General features: G+C 28.8%; 1 long non-coding RNA gene across 1 annotated transcript; it reads left to right on the top strand.

The window, feature by feature from the left end:
* Positions 1 to 16,336: 16,336 nt before the first annotated feature.
* On the top strand, positions 16,337 to 17,164 carry LOC145963934 (uncharacterized). Its single transcript, XR_014436316.1, has 3 exons — positions 16,337 to 16,406; positions 16,738 to 16,809; positions 17,093 to 17,164. It is a non-coding gene; the product is annotated as an uncharacterized LOC145963934 (long non-coding RNA).
* The last annotated feature ends 2,426 nt before the right edge of the window (positions 17,165 to 19,590 follow it).

Genomic DNA, 19,590 nt, shown 5'->3' with positions numbered 1-19,590 from the left:
GTATAAAGAGTCGATGTTAAGTTAGCAATTAAGTATTAACTTCACAAAATTTAACGATCGCCTTCGATGTTATGAAGTTGCGAGTCAATTATTATACGGATTTAGTGATACTTTCAATTCGATTTATGTATTTATGAATTTCGTATCCGAAATAAATATTCATAAAATTAATAAATTACGGAAACATATCATATTTATTTCCGCATTCTTTCCCTATTCTTAGACGAAATTGCCATTGTAATAAAGGATCTTACCGCTGTCCCTTTCGTGAAATAACATTTCTGAATATTGCGCTAATTAAATTTAAAGAAATATGGAATAAGAGTGTGAAGATTCAATGTGTTAAGTCAACGATTAAATATTAGCTTTATGAAATTAAACGATCACTTTCGATATTATAGAATCGCGAGTTAATAATTATCAATTTAATAATCTGTTTCTTCGGTTATATTTGTGTATTTACGAAATTCGTATCGGAAAATATTCATAAATAAATTAATGAATTACGGTTGCGAAAACACCGTGTTTTTCCCGCGTTCTTTTCGTGTTCTTATACGAGATTAATAAAAGGGTTATCGTTGTTCCTTTCGTTAGATAAACGTTAATGAAAGTTGCGTGACTCGTATCGCCGAGGAGTCGAAACGATTTTTATTATGGAGAATTATTTCTCATCGGTTCTTGTAAGATCTATTCGCGACGTCTAGTTCGGTGCCCTGTTGAAAATTGGGGATTTTTATTGTAGGAATGGAACTAATCCCAGGTTTTCCTGGCAATTTCCGACAGCAATGATTTCGGTAGTCATTCAACGACGAACGCCATACGCATCTTTAAAGTCGAATTAATTTAAATAATATATATTTAGATGTGAGAGAAATGCATCTATTCTTTTCTTCGTTAAAAATGTTCTGTCATTATTAGGATTGGTATTATTATTGCCTAATGCCAGAAATATTTAATAGTAGATTAAATATGGATATAGCGTTGTGTATAAATTTCTATTTTCCAAGTAATTTCATATTATAATTAATTTTTATTAACTTTTTGGATAAAAATGATTACGAACGAATATATTTTATTAATTATTAATTAATTATCATTTGAAAAATTATTTCTAGGTACTGGGGATATTAATATTAGATTTTAGTTTCTTTTAAGAAACTATTTGCAGGTATTGGACATCCATCGCCATTTTAGAATATTAGTTTTTAGATATATATTTTACTCATATGTATAATAAAATACATGCATAAATTAACGTATCCAAAATATTTTTATAATTTTTATTAATATGATATATTATATATACGCGAAATTATATATGAATGTTACATAAAATGTGCGAATACTTAAAAATTTAGAGACGAATCGAATGGGTACCCCTATATCAGTAAGATATTGATTAATTGAAAAATTATTAATTTAAACGTTATAGGAATAAGAATCTAGAGAATTAATCTAGAATTAATTATATATTTAAAACTATTTCATTTATTTTATTTTGCACACTATTCGAATTGAAATTTTTTAAATCTTGCTGTTATCGGGTTCGATTCGTCTCGCGCGCGCAAACGGTACCCCAAATTATGTGTTCGCACATTTAACACATACTCCAATGATGCATGTATTTTATTATTTATAAATATAATCGTTCGTAATCACATTTCTATAGAAAAAATCGTTATATCCATTTATTTTTCAATAAAGAAATATATTTCTTAATAATGTGAGAACATGTCTTCTGACGTGAATATCAATTTCGTGAATTGAAGATAATGACAAGGGATAATTGTCGTTGATTTATTACTGAAATCATTGCTATTGGGAATAGTCCGGAAGTTCCGGGATTCGTTCCCTCCTACAGTGAAGTTCCCGACGTTCAATGGATCACTTAACTTTTCTTCGCAAATTGATTTTGCGAAATCTGATGTAGAAACAAGATGTTAATATCGTTCTCCATTTTTAAGGTCGCTCCTCTTTTTATCGTATATTACCGGTATGTCATCCGCGTATCAAATGGCGTCGAATTATATTATAAAATTTATGCGCAATCGATTATTTTGAATATTATAGATTTATTTATTTGTTGCGTTTTATCGCGATTTATCTTATAAAAATTCGCACGTAAATCAGTCGATGAATTATATATTCGCAAACATTACAGATCTCAAATTGTCTATCGAAATATCTTCACCTCTGTGTGATAATAATTATATCGCGCGCGTGTCTATTGAGGGCGCTTCGATTATTATATTATAAAAATTATAGATATCGCGGAATCGCGGGTTATTCCGAATATTATCAATTTGTTTATTTGTCGTGTTTTCTCGGGAATTTTAAATCGCGATGTGTCTTATATTTTAATATTATCTTATAATTTAATCGTTGACTTATACATCGAAGCTTTGTCTATCTTTTCACGTCTTTGAATATTGTTTCTAATAGTCCGCGCAAGATGCGCTAGTAGTGCAAATATTTTTTTCTATTATTTAAAAAACGATCGACAATTTTTTTAATGACTGTTTTAATCGCGATTATTTACAAATTGCGTGATAATTTGAGTGATAATTATTATGTCGCGCACGCGTCTATTGATGATTTCGATTATCATATTATAAAAATTTTCCATTTTATCTTATTTAGTTAGTCATGCGCGAGATATGTATCTTATTTTAAATCGCGACGTTCATATAAAATTGCATATTAATCGCAAATAAATCGGATAGTGAATTTTATATTCGCAAATATTACAGACCTCGAATGTCTGTCGAAATATATCTTCGCATTTATGTGACAGCATAATTACATTGCGCGCGTATCTATTGAGGACTTCACGATTATTATATTATAAAAATTATACATATCGAATATTCCGTGTATTATCAATTTATTTATTCGTCGCGTTTTCCCGCGAATTTTAAATCGCGATTTACCTAACTTAATCGCTGACTTACATCGAAGCTTTGTTTATCTTTCCACGTCTTTGAATATTACCGTTAATGGTCTGCGCTAGTAGGGCAAATACTTTTTTCTACTATTTAAAAGACAATTGATAATTTTATTAATGACTGTTTTAATCGCGATTGTTTACATTATTTAAATCTTATTAAACTCTACTATTACATTGATAGTTACAGATATAGTTAAATATGTAGTTAGAGTATTAGAGGGACGTCGATAAAATCATTCGTTCCGTTATTCTCTATTAAACGTGGTGAGATAACGCGATTTCTTAATTATATGTTAATTATATATTAAAATTGTAAAGTTTTAAGATTTATTTTATTTCATTGAATTAATCATGCGCAAGATGTAATATGTATTTTCAATATGTCTTCTCAATCGTGACATTTATATAAAATAACGTATTAATCGCATATAAATCGCAAATAAATTCGCAAATATTACAGACCTTAAATGTCTATCGAAATATCTTCGCACTTGTGTGTGATAGTAATTATATCGCGCGTATTTATTAGGGGCTCCGATTATATTATAAAAATTATACATATCGCAATCAAATATTTCGAATATTGTCGATTTATTTATTTGTCGCGTCTTCTCGCGAATTGTAAATCGTGATTTATCTTCTAAAAATTCGCAAATAAATCAGACAATAAATTTTATATTCGCAAATATTATAGATCTCAAATGTTTCGAAATATCTTCGTATTTGTTTGATAATAATTATGTCGCGCGCTGTCTATTGGCGGTTTCGATTATCATATTACAAAAATTATGCATATCGTAATCGAATATTACTACTATTATCGATTTATTTATTCGTTACCGTTTCCTCGCGAATTTTAAATCGTTATTTATCTTGTATTATGCGCCAACAATGCAAATACTTTCTTCTACAATCGAAAAAACGATTAATAATTTTATTAATGACTCTTTTGATCACGATTATACATATTTACGTTACATAAAACTTATTAAATTTTATTATTGCATATCAATTATTAATAATGAATATCGCATAGTTCACCAATCAGTCTTGTTTTGACTATGTAGAAATTTTTAATAAATTTTATATTATACGTATATTTTGGATACTTTCGTGTAATTCTTTGTAATAAATTAAAATTATTTTTAAAAAAGTAAATTGAATTTATTTTTAAAAATGTTTTAAAAGTGAAATTTAAATTATCAAAATTATTTTCAAGAAGATTAAACAAATTGCATAATTATAGATGTCCAAGATACTTTTTAACATATTATATTTTATTTAGAAATTAAAAATATATAAATATATAATTTACACATATATATGATATATAACATTAAGTCCAAATGTTAATGCTGTCAATATCAAATTATTTATGTTATTAAACATTTGAATAAATCGAATCCATTTATTTGATATTGATAACATTATAAATTGTATTTTGTAAATTGTAATTTGTAATTTGTAAATTATAAATAGTTATAATTGTATATTAATTATAATCTAATATTGATATTTTTAATTATTGACATAAATGTGTATAAAATACAATTATAACTATAATTTAATGATATGCTTTCCGTCAGATTTATCTATTTATGAATTCCATATCGCGCGGAACTGAATACTCATATTCGTAAAATAAATTAATAAATTATGATTGCGAAAATACCGTGCTTTTTCCGCGTTCTTATACAAGATTACCGTTTTAACAAAAGAATTTTATCTATCTCTCTCGTCAGATAATATCCTGAACATTGCGCTAATTAAATATAAAGAAATATGGAATAAGAGTGTGAAGATTCGATGTGATAAGTCAACGATTAAATATTAGCTTCACAAAATGTATCGCGGTCACCTTTGCTATTATATAGAATCGCGAGTTAATTATTATGAATTTAATAATTTGTTTCTTCTTATATTTGTGTATTTACGAATTTCGTATCGGAAAAAATTCATAAATAAATTAATAAATTACGGTTGCGAAAAAATTACGGTGTTTTCCCCGCGTTTTTTTCGCCCCCTTAGACGAGATTGACGTTTTAATAAAAGAGTTATCGTTGTTCCTTTCGTTAGATAAACGTTAATGAAAGTTGCGTGGCTCGTACCGCCGAGGAGTCGAAACGATTTCCATCATGGAGAATTATTTCTCATCGGTTCTTGTGAGATTCATTCGCGACGTCTAGTTCGATGCCCTGTTAAAAAAATTGGGGATTTTTATTGTAAGATCCCACAATGGCTCTTATGTGGCACAGGCATTTAATTGAACGCACATTGCGTCGTCGACTTTCCATCGTCGGTGCTGTCAACGTGTCGCGGACGATGGCATTTCGTTACCGTGTTTCCGCGTTGTAGTATTCTCGTGTCGTCGCGTTTTCGCGCTTCCGCGTTGGACTTTTCGTATAAAAATCCCAATTTCATTATTGTTACGAGTCTCTACTTCCGATGCCAATTAACTGGGATGTTCGAGTTTGCACACGTTGCTATGCAACGTATACTCGCGCTTCGTGCTTCGTCAAGTGATTCGGCCCGAATTGATTAGAACTCGATCGATTGCTCGGAATAGTCGTCAATGGGTCCCTTCTCTTTGCTCGTCTACAGCCACACGCACTGCGTGTGTTAACCCTGTCGAGGAGTCGAGTGGATTCCCCTAGGCACGATTTTCGCTCGGTAAAAGGGGTTGCCTCCCCATTTTCTAAATTGCTGAATGTTAGCATTTAAAAAATGTGGGTATCCTCTTCTTTTGCCGTCTACCAGCCTGGTGTAGCCATATCCTGCATTGCGGGAAACTTCGTGTTCCGGGCGAAGCACCTGAAATCGTGCTTAGCGGGTCCAGGTTCGATACGAGATAGGATAATTATGCGCGAAAAAGAGCTGGTGAACTTCATTTTCCTCTATTTCCGTCAATCGTTTCGTCTTCTTTCCGGTTTGGACTTAATCCTTGCTCGTTGTTTCGTTGCGTTCCCGACCTATTAGCTCGAAGCTGATTCTCGTAAGTGAAATGGGATTTTTGCTCGTATCGAAACCGGGACTGCCGTCTAAAGTATATACATATTAAGTGTATACACATCGCGTGATCAAATATAAAATTTTTAATCGTTCTTATACAAGATTACCTTAAAGATTGTTTTAACAAAAGAATTTTATCGCTGTCCCTCTGCAATTGAGTATTTTGAATATTATCGATTTATTTATTCGTCGCGTTTTATCACGAATTCAAAAGCGCGATTTATCTTATAAAAATTCGGATGTAATTCGGTCGGTGAATTGTATATTCACAAACATTACAGACCTCAAATGATTGTCAAAATATTTTCGATTTTTTATATTTACGTGATAATAATTATACCGCGCTCGTGTCTGTTGAGAGCTTCGATTGTTATATTATAAAAATTATACGTATCGGAATCAGATATTCCGAATATTATCGATTTATTTAGTCGTCGTGTTTTCTCGGAAATTTTAAATCGCGATTTATCTTAATATTATCTTATAATTTAATCGTTGACTTATACGTTGAAACTTTGTCTGTCTTTCCACGTCTTTGAATATTATCTTTTATAGTCTGCGCTAGTAGTGTAAATATTTTTTTACTATTAGAAAGATGATGGATAATTTTATTAATGATTAATCGCAATTGTTTAAATCATTTTATAAATCTTATTAAACTCTACTAATACATCGATAGTTAGAGATATAGTTAGATAGTTAAATTATTAGAGAGGAACTTTGGTAAAATCATTCGTTCCATTATTCTCTATTAAGTGGCGAACAACGCGATTTTTTAATTATATTTAAAATTGTAAAGTCTTAAGATTCATTTTATTTCATTTAACTAATTATGCGCGAATTGAATTTACTTTTAAAAATGTTTTAAAAATGAAATTTAAATTATCAAAATTACTTTCAACAATATTAAACAAATTGCATAATTATAAATGTTCAAGATATATTTTAACATGTTATATTTTATTTTAAAAATTAAAAATATATCATATATATGTGTAAATTAATATATAGCTATAATATTAAGTCCAAATGTTAATGCTGTCAATATCAAATTATTTATGTTATTAAACATTTGAATAAATCAAGTACATTTATTTGATATTGATAACATAAATTGTATATTTTGTAAATTGTAATTTGTAATTAGTAAATTGTGTTTTGTAAATTGTAAATAGTTATAATTGTATATTAATTATAACCTAATATTGATATTTTTAATTATTGACATAAATGTGTATAAAATACAATTATAACTATAATTATATTATATGAAATTGTATTTACGATTGTAAATTACGTAAATACATTCTTATGTAAATTACACGAAAATTATCGAAAGTATACGTATAATGATGATATAATAGTAATTTCATTAAATTAACATATTTGATTTTATAGTATATATTTTTGAAATATTCATAAAAGAGTAACTGTTTATATTTTCATATCAAAGAGTCACTAATAAATTCGGAAAATTTTTATATAAAATGCAAATTTGGTGCTAAATTAATGATCAAATATAAGCTTTACAAAATTTGACGAACGCCTTCGTTATAGAATCGCGAGTCAAATTATTATAAATTTAATGATATGCTTTCCGTTAGATTTATCTATTTATGAATTCCATATCGCGCGTAACTAAATAATCGTAAAATAAATTAATAAATTATGATTATGAAAATACCGTGCTCTTTCCGCGTTCTTTTTGCGGTGTTAAACTAGATTGAATTAATGAAGAATCTTATCGCTGTCTCTCTCGTCAAATAATATTGCTAAATATTGTTAATTAAATATAAAGAAATATGGAATAAGAATGTGAAGATTCGATGTGATAAGTCAACGATTATTACGAAATATTAGCTTCACAAAATTTAACGATCACCTTCGATATTTTAGAATCGCGAGTTAATTATTATGAATTTAATAATTTGTTTCTTCGGTTATATTTGTGTATTTACGAAATTCGTATCGGAAAATATTCATAAATAAATTAATAAATTACGGTTGCGCAAACACCGTGTTTTTCCCGCGTTCTTTTCGTGCTCTTATACGAGATTAATAAAAGAGTTATCGTTGTTCCTTTCGTTAGATAAACGTTAATGAAAGTTGCGTGACTCGTACCGCCGAGGAATCGAAATGATTTTCATTATGGAGAATTATTTCTCATCGGTTCTTGTAAGATCCATTCGCGACGTCTAGTTCGGTGCCCTGTTGAAAATTGGGGATTTTTATTGTAGGAATGGAACTAATCCCAGGTTTTCCTAGCAATTTCCGACAGCAATGATTTCGGTAGTCATTCAACGACGAACGCCATACGCTTCTTTAAAGTCGAATTAATTTAAATAATATATATTTAGATGTGAGAGAAATGCATCTATTCTTTTTTTCGTTAAAAATGTTCTGTCATTATTAGGATTGGTATTATTATTGTCCAATGCCAGAAATATTTAATAGTAGATTAAATATGGATATAGCGTTGTGTATAAATTTATATTTTTCAAGTAATTTCATATTATAATTAGTTTTTATTAACTTTTTGGATAAAAATGATTACGAACGAATATATTTTATTAATTATTAATTAATTACCATTTGAAAAATTATTTTTAGGTACTGGGGATATTAATATTAGTTTTTAGTTTCTTTTCTAGAAACTATTTGCAGGTATTGGACATCCATCGCCATTTTAGAATATTAGTTTTTAGATATGTACCATTTTATATATATGTATAATAAAATACATGCACAAATTAGCGTATCCAAAATATTTTTATAATTTTTATTAATATGATATATCATATATACGCGAAATTATGTATGACTGTTACATAAAATGTGCGAATACTTAAAAATTTAGAGACGAATCGAATGGGTACCCCTATATCAGTAAGATTTTGATTAAAAGAAAAAAAAATTATTAATTTAAACGTTATAAGAATAAGAATCTAGAGAATTAATCTAGAATTAATTATATATTTAAAATTATTTTATTTATTTTATTTTGCACACTATTCGAATTGAAATTTTTTAAATCTTGCTGTTATTGGGTTCGATTCGTCTCGCGCGCGCAAACGGTACCCCAAATTATGTGTTCGCACATTTAACACAAACTCCAATGATGCATGTATTTTATTATTTATAAATATAATCGTTCGTAATCACATTTCTCTAAAAAAAATCGTTATATCCATTTATTTTTCAATAAAGAAATATATTTCTTAATAATGTGAGAACATGTCTTCTGACGTGAATATCAATTTCGTGAATTGAAGATAATGACGAGGGATAATTGTCGTTGATTTTTAACTGAAATCATTGCTATTGAGAATAGTCCGGAAGATCCGGGATTCGTTCCCTCCTACAGTGAAGTTCCCGATGTTCAATGGATCACTTAACTTTTCTTCGCAGATTGATCTTGCGAAATCTGATGTAGAAATAAGATGTTAATATCGTTCTCCATTTTTAAGGTCGCTCCTCTTTTTATCGGATATTACCGGTATGTCATCCGCGTATCAAATGGCGTCGAATTATATTATAAAATTTATGCGCAATCGATTATTTTAAATATTATAGATTTATTTATTCGTTGCGTTTTATCGCGATTTATCTTATAAAAATTCGCACGTAAATCAGTCGATGAATTATATATTCGCAAACATTACAGACCTCAAATTGTCTGTCGAAATATCTTCGCCTTTGTGTGATAATAATTATTTCGCGCGCGTGTCTATTGAGGGCGCTTCGATTATTGTATTATAAAAATTATACGTATCGCGATCAAATATTCCGCATATTATCGATTTATTTATTCGTCGCGTTTTCTCGTGAATTCGAATCGCGATTTATCTTGTAAAGATCCGTAAATGACAGTGAGTACTATATTCGTAAATATTACAGACATCAAATTGTCTGTCGAAATATCTTTACATTTATGTGACAATAATTATATCGCGCGCGATTATAATGTCTATTGAAGCTTCGATTATTATATTATAAAAATTATACATATCGCAATCGGATATTCCGAATATTATCGATTTATTTAATCGTCGCGTTTTCTCGGGAATTTTAAATCGCGACTATCTTATAATTTAACGTTATCTTATAATTTAATCGTTGACTTATACATCGAAGTTTTGTCTCTCTTTCCATGTCTTTGAATATTGTCTTTAATAAGTCCGCGCAAAATGCGTCAGTAATGCAAATACTTTCTTCTACAATCGTAGAAATGATCAATAATTTTATTAATGGCTCTTTTGATCACGATTATTTACGTTACATATAATTACGTTACATTAAATTCTATTATTGCATATCTATTATTAATAATAAATGTCGCGTAATTAATCATCGCTAATCATTCTCGTCTGGACTATGTAAAAATTTTTAGTAAATTTTATATTATACGTATATTTTGGACATTTTCGTGTAATAAATTATTCCATGTAATAAATTATTTTGTATTAAATTTCATTTTTTGTAATAAATTATTCGATGTAATAAATTATTTTGTGTTAAATTTCAAATTATATTTTACGTTAACTTTTTTATTAAACCCTGTATTGAAAAAGAAATAAAAAAAATTTTTCCTCCTTGATATATTTCTACCTTAACGAAGGCATTTGCCAGGTGAGGAGGTTGGAGTACTCTAATGAACCTAAGAGCTATGCCGGCGGTAACACACGCCGATATTCATATAGACTATTCTTATATTTAAAATAATCTTAAGTATCTTAGATTGCTTCTTAAGATTCCGTTTAGTTAGTAAAATAAATTATAGAATAAATTATATAATAAATAGTTATATAACATTTTCCAACTTACTTAAGACGATCTTAAATATAAGAGTGAATTATGAATACTGGCCGTCGTTACCGGCAGGGACACCCATGCCGGACAGGTCGAAGGGGAAGAGTCAGACTAAGAAAGACCCCAAAATTATTATTTATTCATATTAATTATTTATTATATTAATATATTAATTAATACATATTAATTAATATATAATAATATTTATTCATATTATTATATTAATATTTATATTATTATATTAATATTTATTATATTATTATATTTTTGAATAAAATGAATTATTAATATTTTTGAGTAAAATGAAGCAAAAGAGACAATAATCGAAAGAAGAAAGAAAAATAGACTTCAGCAATTTGAATATTTGTTAAAAATGCCTGAAGACAACAAATGGCCATATATATATATATATATATATATAATTTTATATTGTTAATCGTGCTGAGGAAGGATCAAAGACGATCCGAAATATTCATTATTTTTGTAGTTTTTAGTTCGAAATAAACAACAATTAATAAAAAGGAAGTGTTGTTTTTTTCCTGCGCTCCAACTACCGCGCTGTGGCATTTATGTGCAATTTTGATTTAATTAATATGAAATAAATTTTTACGAGGGAAAATTATTTTTTGATATTTATATAGAGTCAAATATAATTCGTTTCCGACGTTTCATCTATTCTTTAATCATTTAAATATAATTCGGATTAAAAACGCGCACTTTAAAATGTCGAATGGTAGAATCGTCTAAATAATTAACATATAACGAAAAGTTCCATAAAAGATACATTAATCTTTTAATAAATAATTATATAATTAATCTATATAATCTAAAATATTTCTCTATACTTTAATATTCCGCGCATATATTTGTTAAAGAATGTAAAATATGTCGATGATAAACGGACAATAACATCTTGGCCTTGGTGGCGTAAACAACAGCGCGCTAATATTTACATGCCACGACTTTGGTATTATTCGCACAGTGACACTCGAGCAAAGATAGTGATACAAAGTACTTTGTATATTATCGAATTAATAATTAAATGATTATTACATATCATGACTTCAATTACATTAATCTTTCGATTTTATAATTTGTGTTAATATACATATATACATATATCAACAATGAAAATAGCATTTAACAAGTAGTATTGAATTTGGCCCGATATAAATGTCGAGCGAATACGTCTCTCGTGTGTTCTCTATCTCTTACAATATAATAAAGTGCATTTCTTGTATAATTATTCCGCGATGAGGCATGCCGTGCAAGGTATCTCACAATCGTTCCATAATTATAATTAGTCGTATTTTCGAGAGTGAGTGCCACGAAAAAATAACAAAGGACGAACAAGGGAGGAAAATGATATTGGGAAAGGCATATAGGACAGGCAACATACGTTGCCTACGGAGTAATGAAATTGCGTGGTAAGTGATTTATAATTTTTTTATATATTATTCATATTATTTTTTAATTAAAAAAATTACTATCGTAAAATATTATTAAAAATATTATTACTCGATTAGTAAAATTATGATTACCTGATGGATATATCGTTACGTTTTGAACAGTTTCAACGAATCTAAAATAATAAATTATACTTTATCACGAAATATATTTGACTATTTGTATTATTAAAGAAGTAATTTTATTCGTATAGAACATGTTGTAATTTTATTCGTATCACTATCTATATGTTATTGAAAATTCATTGCCGAAATATGTATTTTACGTACTATAAGATATGTATACAGGATGTCTGATAACTTTTTGTAGTCCCGAAGTGTGAAGGTAGATTAGCTCAAATTAAGAAGGAAGGTGCTCTATTTTGCAATATTAGTAATAAAAATTAATTAAAGAAAATCGACCAATTTGGGTGAGGCAATGAGAGTCGTCCGATTGTAACCTTATACTAGGCGCGCGACGGAGAATGGGGAAGGAGTGGTGAGTTCGGGCAAATTGTTTAATAAATAATCAATTTTAATTAATAATTTAAAATACTTCTATAATTTAATATTACGCGATAGTGTATATTTTATAATATATAAAATATTTCGGCAACAAATTATCAGTAACACGGTGTTCGACTTTGGCAATATAAAATATAAACAGTAGCGCGCTATACATTACCGCTTTGTTATCATTCGCACGATGACTCTCGAGTAATAAAGTAGTGGTGAGAAACGCTTCGTATATTGTAATTTTTTTACTAAACACGATTACGATTAGTATCGAAACATAATTTGCTTTAAATATTAATAAAAATTAATTAATTAAAAATTAATTAACGACATGAAACTGTATTGCAACGATAAATCTTTATCGAATTGTAATGCTTCATTACCGCGATTAAAAATTGAAACAGGGTATACATAAAAGGGGATAAAAGAATTAATTATGTAATGATCTTTCGATCATTGATGCTAATTATAATATTTCTTTAACAATATTAGAATTAAATATATTTCGACCAATGCTTTAAATTTTCTCAATACTTTTTAATTAAACAATATACAATTTAATCGAGAATCGATTAAATTATAGGAATCCAAAATACTAAATAATCACTTCGATCGTTGCGAATTTTACGGACAATAATTATTATTTTAATATTTAGAGTCACAAATTTATTTCATCCGTGTCACTTTATCGTTCTACTTGACAATCTAAATATAATTTAGATTGTGAGAGAACACGAAGTAAAACAATCGAATTATAGATGCAAATAATTAACATAACGAAAAGCTCTATAATAAATTGTTTAATAAATAATCAATTTTAATCAATAAATTAAAATACTTCCATAATTTAATATTCCGTTAGTGTATATTTTATAATGTATAAAATATTTCGGAATTATCGATAACACGGCGTTCGACTTTGGCAATATAAAATATAAACAGTAGCGCGCTATACGTTACCGCTTTATCATCATTCGCACGGTGACTCTCGAATAATAAAGTAGTGGTGAGAAACGCTTCGTATATTGTAATTTTTTTACTAAACACAACTACGATTAATATCAAAACATAATTTGCTTTAAATATTAATAAAAATCAATTAATTAAAAATTAATTAACGACATGAAACTGTATCGAAACGATAAATCTTTATCAAATCGTAATGCTTTATTACCGCGATTAAAAATTGAAACAGGGGATACATAAAAGGAGATAAGAGAATTAATTTTGTTATGATCTTTCGATTATTGATGCTTATTATAATAATTTCCCTAACGATACTTATTAGAATTAAATAAATTTCGACCAATGCTTTAAATTTTCTTAATCGGCAATCACTCGTAGAATATTTCAACGACGAATTATAACAATAACATAGTATAAGTCGATCTTGGCGATATAAACAGTATCGCGGTAATGTTTTGGATTTACGATCATTCGCACAGTAACTTTGAGCAGTAAAGTGACGTTTCATATATTATCAAATTCTTTCTTTACATAGTCAACCTTGGCGATATAAACAGTATCGCGGTAAAGATTTTGATTTATGATCATTCGCACAGTAACCTTCAGCAGTAAAGTAGTGACGTTTCATATATTATCAAATTCTTTCTTTACATAGTCAATCTTGGCGATATAAACAGTATCGCGGTAAAGGTTTTGATTTACGATCATTCGCACAGTAACCTTAAGCAGTGAAGTAGTGACGTTTCATATATTATCAAATTCTTTCTCTACATAGTCAACCTTGGCGATATAAACAGTACCACGGTAATGTTTCTGACTTACGATCATTCGCTCAGTGACTCTTGAGCAGTGAAGTAGTGATGTGAGACGTTCCATATATTATCAAATTCTTTCTCTAAACACAATTGCAAGTACAACGAGGGACTTTTTGTGAATGAGTTTAAGTGCAACGAGGAATTCAAATGAGTGCAACGAGGATTGGAGTGCCACGAGGAAAAAGTGAAGAAAACAAAAGAAAAAAAGGAGGTCTTGGACATGGATGGATCAATAAGATATGATGTAAGTCATTAATATTTTAATTATTTATCACATTCATTATTTATTATAGTGTTACGTCCCCGCGTCCCATCCCCCTGGATGTATTCGCCACCTGTTGAATTCTTTCGGCGGGAAGTACGTCGACGGAAAAAGATCATTTCCGCGCGCGTTGTCAAGATGTTATAAACAACGACTGTCAGAGAGTCATACTTCTTATATTTTAGAAAATATTTCATATTAATATATTTATTATATTAAATACTTCATATATTAAAAAATAGAAATTTTTTATTTATCATATTTTTAAAAGTTTAGATTTAAGAAATATAAATTATTTTATAATTACGCAATTTCTAACATTAAAATATAACTATTTAAAAGTAAAAATGTAAAAATTAATTGCGCGCAATAATTAGTTTTAAAATCAATTATTTTGAACATTGCTTTATGTAATAGATTTCTCTTATCTTTTATATTTTTATTTATCGTTTATATTTGCGAATTATAATTTATATAGTATATAACAAAATTAATTATATATTATATTATATATAAAATTATATATAATATAACCCTCCCATGGGGTACACCTTGTCGCGGTGGGAGGGCTTAGTACTTGGATGGTGCCTTGAGGTTTATCTTAAATTTTTCTATTTATGATAAATCTTAAGGTGCCTGAATGGGAAGCTAAGTACCCTTTCGCGTCGTCGGTGCCGTCAACGTGCCGTGGACGGCAAGCGCTTCGTTACCGCGTTTTCGGATAGTATTCTCGCGTCGTCGCGTTTTCGCGGAACTTTTGGACTTTTTCATATAAAATCCCAATTTCATTTATTGTCACGAGTCTCTGCTTCCGATGCCAATTAACTGGGATGTTCGAGTTTGCACACGTTGCTCTGCAACGTACACTCGTGCTTCGTGCTTCGTCAAGTGATTCGGCCCGAATTAGTTAGAACTCGATCGATTGCTCGGAATGGTCGTCAATGGGTCCCTTTTCTTTGCTCGTCTACAGCCACACGCACTGCGTGTGTTAACCCTGTCGAGGAGTCGAGTGGATTCCCCTAGGCACGATTTTCGCTCGGTAAAAGGGGTTGCCTCCCCATTTTCTAAATTGCTGAATGTTAGCATTTAAAAAATGTGGGTATCCTCTTCTTTTGCCGTCTACCAGCCTGGTGTAGCCATATCCTGCATTGCGGGAAACTTCGTGTTCCGGGCGAAGCACCTGAAATCGTGCTTAGCGGGTCCAGGTTCGATACGAGATAGGATAATTATGCGCGAAAAAGAGCTGGTGAATTTCATTTTCCTCTATTTCCGTCAACCGTTTCGTCTTCTTTCCGGTTTGGGCTTAATCCTTGCTCGTTGTATCGTTGCATTCCCGACCTGTTGACTCGAAGCTGATTCTTATAAGTGAAATGGGATTTTCGCTCGTACCGAAACCGGGACTGCCGTTTAAAGTATATACATATTAAGTATATACATCGCGCGATCAAATATAAAATTTTTAATCGCATCGAAATAGTGCGAAAATCGTTAAGTATTCGCGCGTAAAATAGCGAAAATAGCGATATAAAAATATCGCTCGTGAGTGCGGGAGTATCGTTGAAAGTATCGCGCGTCAACAACATGAGAGGAGAAGGAGGCCTGGGAGAGGCATCAGGCACCTGTGAAGCAACTCTATGGTAAATAAATTATCGCTTATATATAATTATTTATTAATTGCGTACGCGCGATTTAAATTAAGTAATTAATCGCGTAATTTGATTTTTTATTTACATGACTTAAACAAGAGAAAGAGAGAAATTTTTACATAAAAACTGTAATTTAAAAATTTCTACGTTCGAATAGCTTTTGATAGAATTATTAAATTATTACTTATGAGTAGAATTTTTTTCAAAATTTATAAAATTGTTTATCTGCTTTTTATTTATGTGCGTCGGATATAAAATTAAATGCATATAATAATAATTTTTTGACCATGATTACAATTTGAATCTTCTTTGTATGTTACAGACCAACAAAAACTATTGTGAGAGGAGGAGGAGGCCTGGGAGAGGCATCTTGCATCGGCGAAGCAACCTGATGGTGAATATTTATTATTTATATATCAATTGTTATAAATCGTACGCATAATAATTCGTTCTTATAATTTAAAGGAATTAAAAAGAAAATTAGAGAGAAAGATTTTTATAAATATAAAAATTTCTATTTAAAAAATAATTTCAAAATTCATAAAATTCTCCCATACGTGTTTATATCTGCTTATTTTTGCACACTGGATATGAAATGCCGCACAATAATAATTTTTTGAAATATTGAATGTATTTTGAGCTTTGTTATATATGAATTTTATATTTGTATGTTACAGACGTAGTTTTAATAACGACAACGTAGTTTCGATAACGACAACTCTGCTGCTGCACATCAATGTCTCGGTAAGTGACAAAAACTTTTATTTAATTTTAAGGTAACTGTAGAGATTGTAGAAAAATCCGTTAACTTAAAATAGACGAGCTAGGAGATAGATTAAATTAAATAACTTTTCATAAATTCTCTCGTTCGAAATGTATTGCATCCATCGCGAAAATATATTGCAGTATTTTAATTATAAAGAAAGAACATCGAGAAAAAATTATTTTTGTATAAATTTTACCTAATTTATTGAAAAGAACATTAACAATAAATTCTAGATTATTAAAATTATTTTTATTTATTATTTTTTCAGGAATATTAAGAAAATTGTACATAATTATTAATATTTAAGAAATATCTTAACATATTTACATTGTAAATATTTATAATTATATTTTAATTATAATATTGATATAATTGTAAAATACAATATAATTATAAACTATAATTAATTTAACTATAATTATATTACATGAAATTGTATCTTACGATTGTAAATTACATGAATACATTCTCATGTAAATTACACGAAAAATTATCCGAAGTATACGTATAATGATTACATAATAGTAATTCATTAAATTAACATATTTAATTCTATAGTATATATTTTTGAAATTTTCATAAAAGAATAATTGTTTGTATTTTCATATCAAAGAGTCATTAATAAAAAATAAATTCGGAATATATTTATGAATTCCATATCGCGCGAAACTGAATATTCATGAAATAAATTATGATTGCGAAAATATCGTGCTCTTTCCGCGTCTTTTTCGCGTTCTTAGATGAGATTGCCGTTTTAATAAAGGATCTTATTGCCGTCCCTCTCAAATAATATTTTTAAATATTGCTAATTAAAAGTAAAAAAATATCAAATAAGAGTATAAAGAGTCGATGTTAAGTTAGCAATTAAGTATTAGCTTCACAAAATTTAACGATCGCCTTCGATGTTATGAAGTTGCGAGTCAATTATTATACGGATTTAGTGATACTTTCAATTCGATTTATGTATTTATGAATTTCGTATCCGAAATAAATATTCATAAAATTAATAAATTACGGAAACATATCATATTTATTTCCGCATTCTTTCCCTATTCTTAGACGAAATTGCCATTGTAATAAAGGATCTTACCGCTGTCCCTCTCGTGAAATAATATTTCTGAATATTGCGCTAATTAAATTTAAAGAAATATGGAATAAGAGTGTGAAGATTCAATGTGTTAAGTCAACGATTAAATATTAGCTTTATGAAATTAAACGATAAACTTTCGATATTATAGAATCGCGAGTTAATTATTATCAATTTAATAATCTGTTTCTTCGGTTATATTTGTGTATTTACGAAATTCGTATCGGAAAATATTCATAAATAAATTAATGAATTACGGTTGCGAAAACACCGTGTTTTTCCCGCGTTCTTTTCGTGTTCTTATACGAGATTAATAAAAGGGTTATCGTTGTTCCTTTCGTTAGATAAACGTTAATGAAAGTTGCGTGACTCGTATCGCCGAGGAGTCGAAACGATTTTTATTATGGAGAATTATTTCTCATCGGTTCTTGTAAGATCTATTCGCGACGTCTAGTTCGGTGCCCTGTTGAAAATTGGGGATTTTTATTGTAGGAATGGAACTAATCCCAGGTTTTCCTGGCAATTTCCGACAGCAATGATTTCGGTAGTCATTCAACGACGAACGCCATACGCATCTTTAAAGTCGAATTAATTTAAATAATATATATTTAGATGTGAGAGAAATGCATCTATTCTTTTCTTCGTTAAAAATGTTCTGTCATTATTAGGATTGGTATTATTATTGCCTAATGCCAGAAATATTTAATAGTAGATTAAATATGGATATAGCGTTGTGTATAAATTTCTATTTTCCAAGTAATTTCATATTATAATTAATATTTATTAACTTTTTGGATAAAAATGATTACGAACGAATATATTTTATTAATTATTAATTAATTATCATTTGAAAAATTATTTCTAGGTACTGGGGATATTAATATTAGATTTTAGTTTCTTTTAAGAAACTATTTGCAGGTATTGGACATCCATCGCCATTTTAGAATATTAGTTTTTAGATATATATTTTACTCATATGTATAATAAAATACATGCATAAATTAACGTATCCAAAAAATATTTTTATAATTTTTATTAATATGATATATTATATATACGCGAAATTATATATGAATGTTACATAAAATGTGCGAATACTTAAAAATTTAGAGACGAATCGAATGGGTACCCCTATATCAGTAAGATATTGATTAATTGAAAAATTATTAATTTAAACGTTATAGGAATAAGAATCTAGAGAATTAATCTAGAATTAATTATATATTTAAAACTATTTCATTTATTTTATTTTGCACACTATTCGAATTGAAATTTTTTAAATCTTGCTGTTATCGGGTTCGATTCGTCTCGCGCGCGCAAAC

The sequence above is a fragment of the Camponotus vicinus genome, unplaced genomic scaffold (assembly GCF_025532165.1).
Source record: "Camponotus vicinus isolate PSW18456_S1 unplaced genomic scaffold, iyCamVici1.0 SCAF_13, whole genome shotgun sequence".
Classification (NCBI taxonomy): Eukaryota; Metazoa; Arthropoda; class Insecta; order Hymenoptera; family Formicidae; genus Camponotus; species Camponotus vicinus.
The sequence above is the reverse complement of the archived record's forward strand: the minus strand, read 5'-3'. Positions and strand labels throughout refer to the sequence as shown.